Genomic DNA, 20,496 nt, shown 5'->3' with positions numbered 1-20,496 from the left:
ACATTGCAGCTAACAGCATATCCCCGCTAATATATGTTTTTTGCTCGACGTTTCCCCAATTGAGGTCATTGAGGTGGCACATGGGCATATCACACAAAAAGCAGCTCATTTCACAACATGTTCATCGTCATACTTCACTTCCATGGTTCACTAACAACTGGTTTGAAGGATAAACCTATATGAAGGCTAGATTACAGAAAGAAATAGGAGGCTGCACTCTCACATGCATCTCCTACATTGTCGCCCACTACTGGAAGTTTCATTTAATTACTGATAAACACCCGGTTATGAGCACGGCAACATAAAAAAAAAGTCAGTCAAACTACTCCAACTACTCCTACTGCTGCCACTTTTCCCGGCTCAGCGGTGTGAACTTCCTCCCGGCCTCTCACTCATTAGCAGGGTAACCCTGGTTGACCATGACGATGTTACAGGCCTGAGATTAGACCCACCTCTTCAAAGGGAACTCTGGTGGATAGCAGGGCTGAAAGTGATCAGGCTGCACTGGACAAGAGGATCACTTTTAATGAGTCTTTTCTCTGTTCCCACTGACCAGGCAGCTCCACCTGAAGGCTGCCTTACTGGCTACTGGGATAAAGACTGATGTTCAGCCTAGTGGGAGGAAGAGGAGCATCAGCTGAGGTTCACTCCGACTAACGATACTCCAACTTTCTTTCATACCTGGGTGCAGCAGGAGCTCTCAGCTGATCACTGAATATTGTACACCATGTACTTAGAGCGTCACTGTACACCTGCAAAGGACAGACAGCGCTTTGCAGGTCATTGCACCAACTCTTTGGTCATCCTCTGATGCAAAAGTAATTTTACACTCATTTATCATGGAACAGGTGCGTAAGGAATAAACTATGACAAATAAGTTATTTTTATTCTCTTGCACCACCAAAACCCACCAGTGTGAAATCAGTGGAACACGGCTATTTAAATTACAGCCATTAGAAAATCATGAATTAAAGATTTGTCACAGAATTATTTAGGCTAATTGCAAATAATAAAAAAAATACAACAAGACACTAACAAATGACTACACTGAACCTACCTCCACTATCCATAAGAGTATTAAGACAATGTATTTTTAGTTAAGGCACCGGGATAATCATGACGGAACAGCTTTGTGTTGGGTAAAAAGCTCTATGGTGGATGTACGACAGGAAGATCTGAAATATAAAAAGGTGTATATGTGTTTTTCAGTGATATCTCTTTCAGAGATTGAAGTAAAAGAAAAGGTATTTGCTCACTTACGAGTTTTAGGTTTCCTGGTCCAAATAAAAGAAATATCGAGGTCAAGATGTGTACGCACTTCATCCAATGGTATATTTGACTTGACAATAAAGTAAAAACACTTAAAAATTGGGAAAAAGTAGATTATATAAATCCTTTTTGCATTAGTATGTACACTACATACAGTGGATTCTTGCATAAACGCTGTTTAAAAACATGTAAGGAAAGCCCAAAGATGAATTGTAGAGGGGACCCAAAACTTTCTGACAACCGGTAAGCCCTGTTTTGCCAGTAGGACACTGGTTTGATAGCAAAAATCCAATCTGCACGTTATGTCAATGAACACAAGTCTTACTTCAGTCCCCTCGTTCAATATAAACCTCCACATACTTCAGTGTGACCTCTGCGGGATCCTTCAGGTTTTGCTTTTTCCCCGTATCCTGTGCGTGTTACTCAACAGCTCCTGGTGGTAAATGGTTTGTGTTGTCAATTTAAGGAGGTAGATAAATCTGCCCCGCCACCGACGGTGCCCTGGTTTATTCCCATTTCCGCTCTCCCACTAAGAATCTTACTGACAGAATTTATGGCGTCAGCATGCTCCAAATCTTTGAGCCTTTTAGCCTCTTCTGTAATGCTTACACGGGGAAATTGAACAAGTGTACAGACTGTGCCGCTCGACAATATTATATACTTCAGAGCAGAAATTTCATTCTCTTAAGCCTTAAACTGAAGTGACCCACCACGGCGCCCTTGTTCTCGAAAGAAGTTGAAAGCTGTTTTGTTTAAACCAAAGATTTCAGTTACGTTGTGTCGCATTGACTTTTGGCATTTCTCATCTACGGAACATCAAACAAATTATAGGATGCATACGTAGTTAATAAAAAAAGTGAAAACACTATTTAGAAAAGGTGATATTGTGCAAATTATGCCATTATGAAAATCATTAATTTTAACTGAAAGTTAGAGGTGCTCACAAATGATGGCTGTCCTACTCACTAATTGCTCTTTCCTTTAATTTTGCTCACCTTGAGTTCAATCATTTAAGAGTGGTTAATAGTGACCTAAACTCTACCACTTCTAATACATTTCCTAAACACATGAAGGACTGTCTTGAAACAGCAACACTGCAAAAGTCATAAGTACCTTGAAAGCCACATATCTCTGAAAGCATGGGTTGTGTTCTCCTTACAACATGCCAGCGCAAAGAGGAGATCAAAGTAACTAAAAGTTGCTCGAGTGTATTCTTCACGTTTGGGGTGACTCTTTAACGAGTTTTGAGGTGCAACAAAACAGCGTCATCATCCACATAATACGATGCAGGATCTGCCCCCTTGTTTCATGTTGGCTAATATCCAGCAATTTGCCACCTCACTCCTCTCTTTCTTCCTGAGGAGTCTTTGATGCTGTGTCAAATGTCTCCCTCTTCAAAGTGCTCGAGGAACCGAGGTACCAAAATTGGTTGCATCCATGCACTGTGCCTGTTGCGAACTTGCCAAATAGAGAGGACACTGATGGAGGCGTATGCTGATGCAAGGTTGTATGTTTTATCAGCTCTCAGAACAGTGTGCACCTGGCTCGACTTTCGATCTTATGGGATGCTGGGAGACAGAAAAGTTTTGTCTGACTGCATTTTGTGAATACAATTCCTACATTATACCATCAAACAGCATCTCTCAAAGTTCAAAAACAGCGTCTGATGATGTCGACTTTATCACACGATGTGAGGCGTTTAATCTTTTTTGCAGGCCTAGCTCTTTGCTTTCCAGCCATTGACCATCATAAGCTGCACTGCAGATAATGATCAAAGTCCAATCAGCTGCATTATCAGTATGCCCTTCCCTATCAGAGCAGCCGACACCTCAGGCTGTCCAGTCAAACATTTCTTTGCTGCACGACTCAATGGTCGACTAACAAACGTGCTATGATGTGCCAAACACTTGTGAATAAACGTCCTTTCCTGTCTGCTTTCTTGGCATTTTTTTTTCACTTCATTCTTCTTTGTGCACATTTAATTGGGTGGACATTATAACAACAGATATGCTGCAGTCATTAACCTTTAAATTTAATTGAATACACTTAATATTTGTTTTAGCTATTCTAGCAGCGTGGCTCCAGGGATGGCACCGTTGGTTGCCCTGTCAATCTGTCAACCAATTTGATTGACTGAATTACCAACTACTGAACAACTTACTGGATGGACTGCCATCAAACTGTACACAAATTCAAGTTCTCACCAGGATGAAACAAATAACTTTGGTAATCATCTGACTTTTCATCTATCACCAGGTGACAGCTGTAATTTGTACAGCACTTGGCGTGGCTCTACACTAGTCTTGTATTCCCACATAAGGCCATAATGCTTTCAGTGTGGTCATCGATTGATTCGCAGCAGATCCACCACTGATTCAGGAAAGATCCCTAATGTGTGTCCTCTAGCAGTAATAACTCATTCGTCCATGTCACTCTGTGGTATGCATTATTTCTGCAGCGATTACTAAGAATTCATTATTTAAGTAAGTAGCTATCAGCAAAGAGGCAAGCAATTTATTTGTCAAAATACATTAGTATGTGTGGTTTGAAATATGACTGAGGGGAGCTGTGGCCTGGTGCGAGCAGAGGACAGGCAGGAGCCGTCTGCTTAATTATGAACAGGAGGCTATAGTTTAAACTGACAAGCAAAAACAGTACATGACACATTCTTTCTTCTAAGATTACTCCAAAACCTTTCAACTGGGTCGCTCACTGCCCAGCTAGCTTTTCAGAAAGGTAAATGAAATAACCGCCCTTTTTTTTTTTTTTTGATGGCAACTTACACTGGTATACCTGCAGTCCAGAAGCGCTATGAATCACGCCGAAGATTACTGCTGAGGCCTGGGTAAGTTTTTTTTTTTTTTTTTGCATCTGTCAAGTCTTTAATGATAATCTACCTCTTCTTGTTACATCAGCTTTTCCCTCCTCAAGTCTTCTGGTATTTTCGCTGAAGCGGCTTTGATCCCCCATAGACCAAGGTGATCTCCACCGCACCTCTTTGGGTAAGTGCTTAGGCTGGATTAGGAGGGATGGATGAGGAAAGGAAGGAAGCAGCCCGATCTACGCTCTCTTTACTCATAACCCCATTGGGGAAAGGCAACATCCAGCTGTGTAGATTGACAGCTCACAGGGCAGCAGACTTATCTTGTCTTCTACCTGGTTGAGTGTGCCCCCCCATCTGTTTCCTCTGTCATCTACCTCTTTAGTTTGTGCTTCCTCATCTGCAACCTCACCCTCCCGAGACCTTCACTTTAGAGGATTAAAGGCGCTATAATGTGATTCATGAGATACATCTAACTCATTCTCTGCTGGCTAGAGAACAACATTTCACTCCCGAGAGAGTCGAAGAGAGAGACTTGGAGGAAAAAAAGATTATCTAATGGAGTTTTTTGTTTCTGTGTTGTTAAATGGCTGGCCTGCCTAGCGCTGTTTAAATGAAGACTGTCGTGCAGTCCCTGGTGGGGTTATCTTTTTCCTCTCTACCCACGTGCATCGCCCAGGCTCTGTTGGCTGCTACCCACTTGGGAGAACGGGCTAGTTGATCCGCTGTTGCGTAGCTCCCAGCAAATCTAACACAAACCAAAGAACCTTTCAAAGTTAAACAAATCACCCTTGGGCGTTGTGTCCTTCCACATTTGGCTCCAACTCTCAGAGCACAGTAATGTTTGTAGACTGCATAAACAGCTGGGTGGCACAGAAAGTGAGAAACAATATTGGACAATAAGCTGGTCTTATTCATCTGCATGGAAATGTGCAGAGGCAACAAGAGAGCGCTCAAGTTATTTCTCAATAGTGAGCAATACTGGTTAGTTGAAATGTGATCATTTTTATTTATGAATTCTGTCACAAACATTAATAATACATACTGATGTGAAATTCAGGTGTTTTTTTAATACAGTTTAGTCTTATTTTTGAAAATTTCCATCTGCAATACAAACATTGTACTCACCAAGTTATTTGCTCAGATCTAGGAATTTGGCAACATTGCTCCTTATCCAAACCGAGGGTCTCAGGGCAGTAAATGGCATATTGTGTAGATTGTTAAACCCCTTGAGGCAAGTGTGTGATTCCTGATTATATCAATAAATACCAATAAAACTGATTGTACAATTGTCTGACACCTTGTGTTTCTTGGCTCATTGGGCTATGTTGGGGTAATATTACCATAACTTGTTTTTATGACAACAAAAAGGAAACTGGAATTATCCAGAATCATGGCTTAAAATTGGGACTGGTGTAAGATACACATTACAAATGATCTTGACTATTGTTTGTGATAATTAAAGTTGCTGGGAAACTCTTTACTAACAGCTTTTGAATCTAAAAAGTCTTCCTCTAATAAAAACTTGCAATAGCTTGTGCAAAAGGCTGCAGATGAGATATCATACAAACATCATGGTCATCAGCAGAGGCCATCTGCCTCTTCATTATGTATTTCCAAATGTGTCACTAGTGGGCTTTCACAGTTTGCCAGCATTAAGTAGGTGGATATGAGTCAACTGCACCAAACTAACAAAGCGTGTCGGCAACAAATAACAAAGCGCTCTGTACTAACACATTACTACTAACAAAGAATGATCAAAACTTCAGGGAGAGGCTGTGGCTCTGAATATTGCTCTCATATACTGTAGAAAATATGATGGAAATAAAACAATGCTCAAAACAGTCAAAAGTCAATGAACTCTTACATCCCCCTTGCAATCCAGACCCATAATTATAGTCAAATACAGAGCAATCGACTAAATTCACTGCCCATTTTACTGGATCAGTAACACTTCACTTTAGTCTTGAATAACTACAATGGAAAGTCAGTCAATTAAGGGAACTTGGGGTCCTAGTACGATTTGCATCGAACAACACAATACAATACAAAACAATACAAGGTGTTTGCTTTTGCCATATGCCCCACCATTAAGATTCAGGTTTGGCCCTCCACGGGAAAAAGCTTGGGCACCCCTGATGTAGATCACATCGTCTCTCCATAGCACAATAGGTAAAAGCTCTCAAATCAGAGTTATTTTAAACAGAAATGGCTTGTCATCTTTTGATGTAATGGTCAACCACTTAAACACAAATATCTGACAGCTTTATCTCTGATTGGACAAAATATTGCACATGACAGATTATGAGTGGGAGAAATGCTATCATAAAGATCTTTTAAGCTGTATATAAAACACTGTACTTTGAATAGTAATGTGTTTCTGGCTCAGTTTCACTGTTAAAAATCCTTAAAACTCCTTTTCCCTCATTAAAAAACCTGAATTAATAATTATGCAAATATGTGTCATTACAAAAGCTTAACTACTTCTCCTACCTTACTGAAAAGTCCATTCTCAGTGTTGGAGGCCTCAGGTGTCTACATTCCAGATGTATAAGTTGAATATTGGACCAGGAAGGCTTGTCATATTACGAATCATAAGCATAAACTGGAGACATGTGCTGGACATGAGGGACACACATTACATATATAAAAAAAGAAGAAAGGCTTTAAATCTGTCTAAACGTTGTCAACACCTGTAGCAGAAACATTATTATTGCAACACATTCTACTAACGCTCCATGTCCCATATATGACCTGTCCAGACTGCTACAAATAATGATGAATACTGTAAAGTCAAGAGCGCTGTCCAGGGTGCTGATCACGGTCCAGCACCCTCTACTGCACTGATGGGCTAGAATTCTTCCATCTGTGAATAAGTAGTTGATCATTTGTTATACACTTGCCTCACTATATCTTCTGTACTGTGTGAGTGTTTTAGATCATTTCCTGAGAGCACAAGTAAAGTAAGTTTGTTGTATCCTGTGGGCAGTTTCTTTCCTGCTTTTTCCTTGAAGAATACACTGTACACTGTTAAACCTGCAGTGTTTTCCACACTTCAGATTTTATTCCAAGACGACTTCCCTTTAACAAGCTCTTAAATGTACAGAATCTGTAATTAGTTATTGCTGTAAAGCATTTTCTTTTTTTCTAAGTTTTTGGTAAAGCTTTATTTTACCAATTCCCTAGTCATTTCCAAGACAGGATGCATTAGTACCAAGTGAAATACAGGAAAGTTCTGAGACTTTAAAGGTTAGTTGCGTGTGTTGTGTTTACAAGTGGTTATTGAAAGAAATCCTTGAAAGAAATGCTCCAAAAAAAAAATCATTATTAGTAGGATGTCCGCTTCAAGGCTCCGAGGCTGATCCAAGTCGTTTAATATGCAGGTCGGGAATTAAGTCATTTTCAGGGCTTTGATACATACAAATTCATTTGGGAATTGGGACAAAATGTAGGGTACCAAGGCCGAAATTATACAGAATAAATATGAGCTTTTTCTGGGTAAGTAAATATTAATGTTAGGTATAAAAGCGTAGCTAAAAAAAGGGCAACAAGAATGCTGAGCTTTCAAATTTCATCTGGAGTCATTAATAACACCTTCAAGCACATCATGTATAGGACAGTTTAACAACACGCACACAAAGGGCAACCATTAATGCATACTGCTGTTAGAAAATAAATACAATAGGTTGTTTGCAGTCACGTGACGTTAAATTCAGATGGGGCAGGAAGTGATCACCTTCATTATTTTGACGTTTGTTATTTACGTTCACCTGTCTTATGTGAAACTGTTAACGGCGATTTAGCAAGCGTTAGTCGTGTTGCTTGTAGCTATTACTTTAAACTTTCTGGGTAAGTAAATATTAATGTTAGGTATAAAAGCGTAGCTAAAAAAAGGGCAACAAGAATGCTGAGCTTTCAAATTTCATCTGGAGTCATTAATAACACCTTCAAGCACATCATGTATAGGACAGTTTAACAACACGCACACAAAGGGCAACCATTAATGCATACTGCTGTTAGAAAATAAATACAATAGGTTGTTTGCAGTCACGTGACGTTAAATTCAGATGGGGCAGGAAGTGATCACCTTCATTATTTTGACGTTTGTTATTTACGTTCACCTGTCTTATGTGAAACTGTTAACGGCGATTTAGCAAGCGTTAGTCGTGTTGCTTGTAGCTATTACTTTAAACTTTAAATCACCATAGATTTAAAACAGTAACTTATATTACACCATTTCCACCGTTATCCAACTCAGTTTCTCCCGACTGCAGATGGTTAACAAGCCATTTCCTCTGCCGTTTTTCACCCTTATGAACAACAACTTTTGGTACTCGATAAAAGCTCCTCATGGTTTCTCGGTTTGATCAATTTGAGCAAATATAAACGATACAAAACACAGGCATTGTGAGCGTGTGTTATAGTGTTTCCTATGCAGAAAAACACTTACCTGCCTCCATCTGCAGTTCCATCCACAACAAAAGAGTGACCTGATGTCATCAACAACCTATTACCTGATAATCAGCCACCTCAATAATCTATACAAAAACGCATTAGACTGTAAACTATGGCGACCAACAAGGGCAAACAGCAACAGCCCAAAACATTTCCATTAAGAGAAACACGTGGCAGCTTCAGTAACGATGCCATTTCAAAAACATACAAAAATTCAAGACAAATATAACAATGGAAACTTGCTGCAAATGGACAAACATGCTGCAGCATGCCAAAACAAGTACAAATACAAATGATACAAAGTCTGAAACACACCCACTCCGAAACCAAATGCAACAGAAAAATGCTGCATATCCAGCACAATACAACATAAGTGGAACACCTTGATTTTCAACCACACGAGAAAGAGAAAGAGAAAGAGAAAGAGAGAGAGAGAGAGAGACCAGACTTGTTTTTGAAGCGGGAAAAACAGTGGAGTAAAGAGGTGACATGACAGAAAAATGTACATAATCTTTTTTCCATTTGGCCTCAGTCTTTTTCTGTATTTCTGTACAAACTTTACAGATTTTGTCACTTCAACTTCAAGCAAGTTACAAACTCTATGTAGCTAACACCATGAAGCAATATCCTGGTAAACTTTACAACACACTTGTATTAATACTTACACCGTGTGGTGTTTAGCTGCTTGTGTTTGTTACATTATGCTAATTGCTAGCCGGCTAGCTGTTAATGTTTACGGAGAGGGAGAAATCTTATGCCAGTGCTGCTGTCCAGTGTGATGACAGAGACACTGGGAAACATGCAGCTTGTTTATTTGCTGTCTTCCATTTAGTTTTAAATGAGGGAATCTGCAACTTTCTTTTAAGGGCACAACGGCTCGTTCGAAACAGGGCGTGCCAAACTGGCCGTGTGGTAGAAGGGGCGTTGTGGCCACACTCTGGGATATCCACGGCACTGGCCGTCTGGCCGTGGTGTAATTCCTGCCCTGAATATGTATCTGACACATTGAATAACAGCTGTAGCCTACTTAATCTGACAAACGTTATTTGTCACGAGCTACGTGATCTAAATGCTGAAGGTCCTGGTTCAAAATTAGTGCTGGAAAATGTGACTCCTGAAATTTAGAGGAAAACAATAAAACTGGAGAGGACACGTATCGCAAAAACGCTCACTTCACCTGTGATTGTACTGTACATTGGTGTTACAGAGTGATGCGTCCTTCCTCATAAAAGATCTTTGGCTGAGTACAGACGCTGGCTGCAGAGAGCACTGCAACCAGACAACAGACCAGTTTAATCCAGGCCTCTCATCAACACCAGCAACCTGGGCTGGACAGAACAGCAGAATACAAGGATTTTGATCAACTTTGATTTTGCCAATAACGACACATTAAAATACAGATCGGCCCCCTGATAACGACCCTTAGATCAACTCAGGACATCTAATCATTTTTTTGTTCCTGAAAACTTCATATATACCATATATACTTGCTAAACGTTGAACTGTATGCTTGCCTGCTGAAAAACATATATATATATATATAGAGTTTGTTTGTTTTTATTTTTTATTTTTTGCATATTCAGATCACCTGCTGTGCACTGACTAACAGACTGTCCAGGATATGCTCGCCTCTTCACTCTCAAGCTCTCCAAGAAACGCGAAAAATGCCCCAAAATAAATGAACCATGTTGTGTGTGTGTGTGTTAGCAGTGTATGGGTGCTGTTTTTTGCTACTTCAACTCATCCCTCAGCACCTGGGTGTATCCACCGAGACGACCTCTTCTGGTCTTACTTCCTATATCCAGTTCCATATGACATAGATCACATACATGCTTGAGGAATCTTCCTACAAAATTCTTGGAAATTATCAGAGAACTGAGGTCCAGTAAAGGTGTTACATGGAGTTTTTATAGAGTATGTCCACAGATCTCTTTAAACACAAGGCCTTAGTCAGTTTTTGCTCAAATACATTAAGCTATAAACCACCTTACAGTGAGTAGAACTGTTTACCTACTGTAGAAAATAGACCAAAGCAACTCCCCTCTCTCCCTACTTCTCCCTCCCTCTCTTTCTCTGTGTGTGAGAATGATTGATCTCTCCATCGGTGATAAGAAGCTCTTCTCCATCATGCGCCTGCTGCCACCTCCGTCCCACTTTCCCTGAGCTATCATAGCAGGCCTGTCTGAGAGGCCCACGATAACGACAGGCCTGGGACACAAAGGTAAATCAATCTCAGCAAGGAAAGTGGCGGGGCGGCTCGCTGTGTGTATGTGTGCGCGCACATCTGTATATTTATTTTTGCAAACAGCTGATGCGGTGATGTTAGCAATACACGTGTCTGCATGTCATGAGATATTTGTCTAGATATTAAACCCTAAAACACAAGCCCTGATTGTACTGTACTGTTGACTTCTTGTTGGCTGTGTGCATACACTGTATGCACGTTCTGATGGGTAAAAATGCTTGAGGATGCTTGAGGTCAGCTCTCGGTGTGTCTTTTTTCTTGAGTCAGTCAAGGAAAGATGTCTCTTTACTGGGGACCTCTCTAGCTTCTTTGCTATTTCTGGCCAGGTAATTTTTTGCACAAAAGGTTGCTTTGCTAAGTGTATGATTTAAGCTGCCACACTGCAGCTATTTTGGGTGACATTTCCGCTCTTTTCTAATCTTTTATGGCACTAGCTTATCATCAAGTGTCTAAAACTGCCTTTAAGTAAAATTTAATTTGGATAAAATGGAACATAAAAGGTCTCACAAATGACATCTGGCTTGTGAATTTTGATGGTGCTCCATAACCATCAACATATTGCATTGCTGCATCTGCTGTTGCAATATGTTTTGACAGAAAAAAAAGTCTCACTAGCACAGCGGCTTGTGTCATACATTCTATGTGTTGATAAAGGTGGCCGTGGAGTTTTCTTCAATAATAAAAAAAGAATTATGTTAAAATTTAATATTTCTCATGAAAACACATGCTAGGTATCTGTGAGGTCTAACAGAGTGATTTTCTTTCCTTATAAAGCATTTGGGAAGCAGATTTTTAAACTATTTTTAATTTTGTGTTGTTGACTTCTATGCTTGCCTGCTAATAGTCATCTTCACTGCCTTTGCTGGTGCTTTGCTGCGTTTCTTGGCATGTTACCACCACCGTCGAGAAGCAGAATACCATGAGCAACAGCAGAATGTGCATGTACAATTTGTGCATTTTGAACAGTGAAGCTTCATAAAGTCTGAGAGGCGTACACATAAATTTCCTATCTGTGTACGTGACACTGAAGTATACAAGCAACAAGCGATGAGTTACAAGCACAAATTTTGACCATGTTCTTACACCTGAGCTGACAAGTCAATTGGCACGTTGCCCACTGACCATCCAATCAGAGGAAGCCAAACTGTCTAATCAGGGGGCAAAAGTTTCCCATGTTGACTCCAGCATACTCCAGAAGGAAAGCATGAGCAGAATGAAACCACTAGAAACTTATGTCCCTGACTGGGGCCACAAAACACTGCTCCATATGACTCCATACTGCTAGTAGTAGTCAAAACCTCAACAGGATACCTTTAAACACCATCACTTACATTGAGTGGTTACATTGAGTGGTCATTACATTACATTAGAAGGGATCTCTTAGCGGCCTGTATGAAGAGGGATTATTATAGTAAGCAACTGTTCCAGTGTACTTATGGATCCTGACTATTGTTTTTCAGACAGACATGAAAAAATGTGAACCTGTTCCTTAAAAAAAATCAGAATGTCCCATCAAATGCTTTAATCCTGCATTGACTTAATACGATTTTTAACAATCATTAACATTTTAAATGTTAGCTTTCATTCAAAACCTTTTTGCTAATGCAGCTTGGTTTTACATGGACTGAATTTATAGGACAGAAATTAGTGTTGACGTAGCTTTAAGTATCACATCAAGATTTACCAGAAAACCTGGACACAAAAAGAGCAGTTTGCACTGGAAAACTCCATCCCGTTATCCCTTTATCCTTTGTAAATAAAAAACAATGTCCAGAGATCGAGTGGTGTAAGACTGGAACTTGTTTCCCAGATTTCCAGACCGACCACAAAAATGGTTGCCTGGTACAGCTCAACACCCAAATGACTTTTCACATCATTTGTATCAGGTTGATGTCACGCATGGTGTAGATCAAATTCACATATGTTAGGTAGTATCATGCACTGCAGCCTACGTTTTTCTGCTCTATTTCAGAATATATCATACATTCAATTTAAGACTGTAATTGTATGTGCCGTGTGCATGGGTGTGTATGTCTGTGTGTGTGTGCGTGTGTGTGTGTGTAGCCCAGGTGCTGTCAGAGTGAGGACTGCCCCTGACAGAGACGGGTCACCATGAAGCCTGTAATTCATGAGCAGTGATGTGATCTCTGAGAGACAGGGGGGAGATGAGTAATTAGACCCTGTCCTCGTGCTTGATTACAGTCTTGTTTCTACATAAACCACATCCACCCAGGGAGGCTACATTACCATTTCCCCAGTGCTGCCTGGTTATGTTAGCAAAGTGCTCGGAGCACCAGTTCTTTTCTTTTTTTTTTCCTCTCTTCACTATACTGACAGCTAAAACACTCCAAGGATATTAACATGCGTGCACCTATTCAATCTTCACACGTTCGCACTAATCATCTACTCTACTACAAACTGTTCTCATCTTATTTTAGAGTGGCCTGTAGAGGTTTTGGGAGGAAAGTTTTAAGCATGGAAATTTCAGCTAGATAAAACACTGTTATTTACAGTTCCCTTTAAATAACATTGAATTACCTGTTAATCACAAACACTGCAAACTTTGATTTAGTGGAGTGTAAAATTAACTACAGTCAGTTTACCTGCTGTTGTATTTGCAGAAGAGAATTTATGTTTTAGGTTGATGTTGATTAGTATTACACACTGTAAATTCATATTATAGCACAGTTTGTTCTGACCTTGCATTACGACTTACTGCTTCTATAACACCGCCACTGACACTGTATCAGTGGCCCCGTCCCTCCAGCTTTTTCACTTTTGCAAGCAGCAACCATCAGGCTGAACAAGCTACCCATATCATTGATTTTCTCTACAGTGAATGAAAACACATTATACAGTAATATGTCAAATCTAATTGCTTTGAGTTCAAATAAACGTGAATTTTAAAGTACTGTTCAAACTTAAAAATTCAATTTATAATCATTTGTTCAAGTTCAAAATGGGGACAGGAAAACAACATGAGCATGGCTGTAACCAGGAACTGCAGGAGCTTGTGTGACGAGCAGGCAAACAACGCAACTGCATCACAGTTCAAATTTGTTTTATTTTTTTTGAAAGGCAGCCTTACTGTGCAATGGAAATGGCTGACTTTAGAGCACTTTCATAATGCAGTTGTGGTCTGGAGCCACCGAGCAGTCAAGGCTCGCATGTTGTCTTGCCTGAAAATAGACAGTTGTCCAGTGTCACCAACCACTGGGCAACAGTAATGGTGCTATTATTACATGATTGCCTGATCAGGACAATTTGAGCTGACCACAATCATTTTGCATTAGATTATACAATCAAGTCAAATACATGAAACATATAATATTATAATAACAGAAATGCACATTCAAATTTCTTGGTTGTCCACCTGAGTACAAAGGTCCAGTGTCAGAAAAAAAGCACGTAAAGAACAGGTTGGCTGTCTAGACCTTTCTGTTGGGCTGGTTCTTTTGTTCCAACTCATATAAGACCATATATCTTGCTTTCTGATGTAAGATGATGCCAAAGAGGTGCCTCTTACATTCGTATCGATTTCCTTTGCTGCTTAATGTATGTTTAAAACCAGTTTAGAACTGCGGTACAATCGGAACAAACAGCTGTTGTGTAATATCTACTACATCATTATTCATTTAACAGACAAGTTTGAATTGTCTATTTATTGCATGTTTACCTCAGACGAGTGTAAAATAATTTTTTTTGTGATATTGTGGGTTGTCACTTCCATCCAGATCTGCTAAGCAGATAAGACGGTAACACAGCTTTGTGTTTCACTGTTGGACATTAACTTTTGAAAATAAAATCAAGCTCTTGTCTACATTCATTAACTGACTTGAATTACTTTTTCATTACATTAGGTGGGCCTACACAACAGTTGCAGAACAAACAATTCAAAATAAATGTACGTGCAGCAGAGCAAGCAGCGAAACTGTTTCAGAATACGTACACATGCAGACTATTTGAAGATTTGCAGAGCGCATCGTTTTGATGAGCAGCCATTGAAATTAAAAGCATGAATCTAAGCCTTGTTGCAAAGCCAAACACAATGGAGTACTGTACTCTAGAAGTTGTAAAAGTGGACAGTGAAAGTTATATGTTTGACAGGTTAGACTGGGATGAAGAGAATTAGTAAAGGGTGGATGGCTGCAGGTTCAGTTAAAGATGGCTGTTGATTGGTGAGAGTGGTTGGTTCAACAGTGAAAAAACCAACGCAGACATATTTCATTGATCCAACATCCAACCGCTATTTATAACATTCAAAATGCCAAAAATGACCAGCAGACCCAGAGACACATCCAGTAATTGTGAAATGTATCCTGGTGATCATAATAAATTCATTTATGTTGAATAGTATCACATACATTCGTTAATTCCTCCCAAAAGACCTTTACTAAATACATTTTGACATTAAGCTAATGACCTGGTTGATTAACATGCACATCACAGATTGAGCAGCACATTGATTCAGTGAGTGAACAAACACTCGCTGCCTGCTGGGTGGCAAAGTTTAAATGTGATGAGTAAAAATTATTAGCATTCATTATTATCTATCAAATAGGGTCATTTATTCTAGTATTTCCCACTACACCTCATTCTCCAACTGTCATAGAAAAATATGAGTCTTTCCCATCCTCCAAAGTCAATTTGATGTCACACACTTGAAAACAAGATAGAAAAAAATCAATATTTGATTATAAAATGTATATTTCTTATCTATGTTGTTACTATCACCAGAATCTTGTTATCTTCAAAAGCTCGACCTTGACAAGGTTATATGGGATTTACTGATGGTTGCTGCAAGCTGTACTGTTTGAGTGGCACCAGGTTTTAGGCCAAGGATATGCTGGGAAAATGTCAGAGTGGAAACTGAAAGGGAAATGGCTGCACATTAAACAAGGCACTACACCTGTTAGTTTGCATGGAACCTGTCCAGCAACCAACCAGACAGGGCCATGGAAAACTCTTCTACACAGGAACAAATGAACTCCTTTACATCCAGGAGCCAAATATTCAATTGGTTTCAAGGGCTTTGCTTCTGAATTTAGTCGTATGATGTACTCTGCTCAGGCCTACTAACTGCATTGGACACAACAGTCAATGTAAGGCTTTAATGAGTGGCTGCACAGTGGAGATCCATCCAGAGACAGAATCTGTTGTGATTTCTGTCATTTCAACAGGCAGGCTGTCTAGCGGAGCAGCTCTAGGGATATCAGTATCGGTCTGTTGGTCAGTGTTTCACTTTGGTCCAAACTGAACTATCTCAACAACTCTTGGATGGATTGCCCTGAATTTTGAGCAGGCAGTCACAGCTCCCAGAGGACGAAGCTGAACGACAGTACCCCAGATACCCTGACCTTTCCTCTCGCACCGTCATGAGGTTGATAACAATATTTCATGTATTGCCTTGACATTTGGTGATGTCACTCATCCCCTCAGTATACATAGTAATAACATGGGTCACATTTTAATTTGGTCTATGACCAAACACCTGCAAAACTGAATTCCAGTCAGCCTCAGCTGTACTTAGTGCTAAGTGCTACTTAGCAAATGATAGCATGCTAACGTGCAAAGACAGTGAGCGTGGTAACATTATATCTCCTTGACACAGCATGTTGGTATTGTTACTGTGAGTTAACATGCTAACGTTACAATTTAGCTTAAACCTGCAATAACTGATTTTTGGGCTCCTTGGGCGCAGAAGAAGCAAGTTGTGAATGTAATATGGATATTATCACCTGTTAAGTTGATATGGTAAACTTGTTAGCTAACATCATGTATATCATATACTGTACATCCAGCAGTTACACAGGAACATTATGATTTATTTGGAGTCATGCTCCTGGACATCTGGTGAAGTCCAATGTCTCTATTTATGGTCTTTGCCAACTCCTGAGGGAAATATCTGGCTCTTAGCTGCTAAGCGCACCAGCTAGTCGCTATCTTGTCAATCTGCCGTTGCCAGCGCTGAGCTGGTAGAGTATGTGGGTTTTCAGAGGTTTTTTAAATGACAACAGCTGCTTGCTCCAGCTGAAAACAGCACTGGGAGAGCGGTGAGAGTGACCTAAAACAGTGAAGTTGTGGGACGGGCAGCTAAACAATTAGCTGAAACTCACTGTAGAGCTCTGTAAAGCCAAGGGGAGCTGCAGTTTCAGGTAATGCTTCTCTGTAGATACATCACGATGAACAGCTGTCACATGGTTTTCACTTCAAAGCATCACTGTGCCTATGTACAGATTTACAGGTGCGAGTATTGCTGTAACCTTATAGCTTTGTTAGTCCTGCTGTTGCTTCAACTGTTTGGGTAAATTCTACCAAAATGTGTACTAGAACACACATAATCAAAGACAAGGTATCCTAAGAGTGACAAAACTTAGAAGGTTCACATTCAGAATTCACTCATTTTGATTTTTCCAAAGATTCAATTTTCAAGGGCTACACTTTAGCCTCCTTATGACAAATTATTTAAGATATATGTGCCAACTTAAGGCTGTTTCAGGTGGATTCTCACTGTCATTGTTTCTTAGTATTGCCCACCCCCTCTCTCCTCCCACCACAACAATGTAACTCTTGTGATATCAGGTCTGAGCTGCTGTATCAGTCTTCCTCACCTCCCAAAATTAAGAATGCAATTACAGTGGCACAAAAGAGAAGGCGATGGCTCGTTCTCCTCTGCACAGCTTTATGATAATTAAGCGACAGGAGGTCAAAGGCAGTATGTGTAAAAGTAATCATCGAGTCACATTTTATGAATTTTAAGCGACCAGATAAAAGGTGAGGTTTGGGGAGTGTTAACACTGAGGAGGGAAGAAAAAAAATCTGCTCTTCTCATATGGCACACAGGAAATCTAGCAGAGGGGTTTCAAATATTTTGCCATTTTCAAGGCTACGTCTGTTTGCGAAAGATACCGAGAAGTTCATGACCAGGTCGAAGTGTCGGTATGAGGCTGGTATTCATCTTAAAAGAGCCTTGTGATGCCATTTCCATCCATGACGAGGACTACGGCGAAAAAAAAAAATACTGATGAGCCGCCCGCTTCCCTGATTTGCAACACCCACCACCCTCAGTCTTTCCACAATTTACACTGCTGTCTTTGTTCCTGAATTGTTCTCAAACTGGTACCCAAGAAAATGATAATGACAATTGCAGTTGGTGTAATGTGTCTGGATTGATAAAGTCAACTCAAATTATTTGTTTAACTCAAAATGGTGAAATAATAATATTTTGAATATTTGGGCCTGTAGCAGAAGTAATGGAGTTCATTTCATTTTACTGAATCACAGTGTGTTACTCTCCTACTTTGCCTCAGCCACACTGTGTTTTAAACTTTAACTTGTAGGCTCAGGTAGCTAACTTGCTCATAAGCCATTTTCAGAATCCAGTCTATCCAATTTATGAAGCAAAAAATCATGGTTTTAAGACTTCCAGGACAGCTAGAGAAAAATTATTGCAAAAACCACTGCCAGATGTGCTCAATGTGAACATATTTGCATAACCCGCCCACACTGGACTCACAAAACATCTGCACAACTGGAAAAGTACATTCAATACAGCAGTGCAACTAAATTACTGCAACTGTTTGAATGACCAAGCTTCCTCTGTCCCGGAGTCAGCTGTATGAAGACACAGCAGAATTGAAGTTCAGGTTTGTTTCAGCCCAGCATCCCTAGAAGTATGTTCTAATAGGGCGATTCTGCAGTGCACATCAAGTGCATCAACATCAAGTGCCAACATTTAGTGTCACTGCAGGAAGTAGTGCGTCCTTAATGTAGCAAAGTGAAAAGTACATCAGTCAGTCCAGGAGCTAATGATCACGTTTTAGCCATATTAGCGGCATGGCTGTAGGGATGGCAGTATCCACCTGTCAGTCAGTTTGTCCACCACCTTGGTCAAGACTGAAATATCCGGCTGACTTTGGTGATCAACTGGCCAATAGTTGTTGAAACATTTCACTAAAAAATAGCAACCTGGTGGTGCTAAAGGAACTGTCCAATCGGCTAACCAATTGTCAGATCAAGCTACCGATATTGCCAATCCTTGAGCCATGCTGCTGACTAAAAATGTGTTACCATTAGAATGTTAAAAGACGATGTCACTGGACGTATTCCTGGGTTTTGCAGAAACCCCCAATATCAACAATCTGTGTCTTGACAGGGTTGATTTATTTGCATACTCACTGGACATGAGAAGTTCAATTTCATCTGATCATTTGAGATGGATTCTACGACACGTTAGCAGGTGTGAGTGGAAACTGGACACGACCACAACATTTGAACACACACCACCAGACAGAAACAAGGTTACACTATGTAATAGATTGCTATCCATAGGATCATTCCAGATCTATTTCTTCTTCCTTGTTCTCTAATGTCTCAGAAAATTATAAGATGCTAATAACTGGTGTCATTCTACGCTGTGCTTCCTTTTATACATATATATATAAATAAATGTTAGTCTGTTAGTGAGCACAAATGAGCTTTGTCATAAATAAATCATAATTAGATGAGAAAATGAAAATACTCTTTAAGCTGAAACTGGAGGGAAACAATTATTGTAGAGCACCATTTTTCTAATAGTGCCATAATGCATTGCTAGCAACAACTTCTGGCCGTCTGCCTACAAGCACAAATTTCTCTTGTAACCTTTGCAAGTTTAATGTCTACCTTGGGTTGCTTTGCATTGCCACCAGCAATTTTAGTATGCAAGCAGGAAAAAAGAGCGAAGTCTGACTAATTTGTTACTCTGCTTAGATTTACATTCCCCGGCCCTGGGAACAGCCGCTCGCCTGCTTCGGCCCATTTGTTCAGCACTTAATAAATTGCATAGCAGGTTCAGAGAGGTGATATGATTGATCACTAGATATGGTGCTCCCTAGCAGCAATATTTGTCTGAGGACGCAGGGAGAATTAGCAATAACTATGTATTTGGGAATTTGACTTTCACAGATGGCATAACTAGGGCGATGAAAGTGCTTTTATTAAATGCAATGAGGCTTTGCTGTGTTTCAGTAATATACTTTTAGAAGAGCAAGAAGAAGCACAGCACAGAGGAAGTAAAACTCGGTCATCAAATGGATGAGTTTTGTTGCCAAACACAATTACTTGAGCATTTGTGATCATATCTATACAGTCCTGTGTTTACTTCCAACCACGTCAAATTTTAGCCTTGTTCACTGACTGCTTAATGAACATCTCCAACTCAGTTTGGTGGTAATACCAGGGAAAAATGAATTTCACCTTAGTCATTCAAATGAAGGGCTCAGTAATCAGGGTAATTGCAGATAATAACCCCGGCCTACACTGTAAGGCCCGGGGTTTTCAGCCTGCCCCTCCCGTCACATCCCCTGTTCTCACCGCTGTTGCCATTAACAGAGAGGGGCTCTGAGGCATTCCCCACTGTTCAGCATGATTAAGACGGCCTCTGACTCTTAACTCGCCACACAGGGAAGCATGTAAGTCTGTGCCATGAATTACAACACAAGCACAAGTTCTCCAAAAACAAACACAAAAAAGATTTTAAAACTGTCTGAAGACATTTTAAAGTTTGGTAGCTATTTTATTGAACACCACAATAAAAAACGGTACCAAACTCATTAATCTGGTGTACCCCCAGAGTCCAGTGAACTTAATTAGGGAACCCCTCATGTACCACCCGTCATGTTCCAAATGTCCCTTTGAACTGATATTAAACTGGTAATTTCTGTAA

The sequence above is a fragment of the Chelmon rostratus genome, chromosome 20 (assembly GCF_017976325.1).
Source record: "Chelmon rostratus isolate fCheRos1 chromosome 20, fCheRos1.pri, whole genome shotgun sequence".
In the NCBI taxonomy this organism is placed as follows: domain Eukaryota; kingdom Metazoa; phylum Chordata; class Actinopteri; order Chaetodontiformes; family Chaetodontidae; genus Chelmon; species Chelmon rostratus.
The sequence above is the reverse complement of the archived record's forward strand: the minus strand, read 5'-3'. Positions refer to the sequence as shown.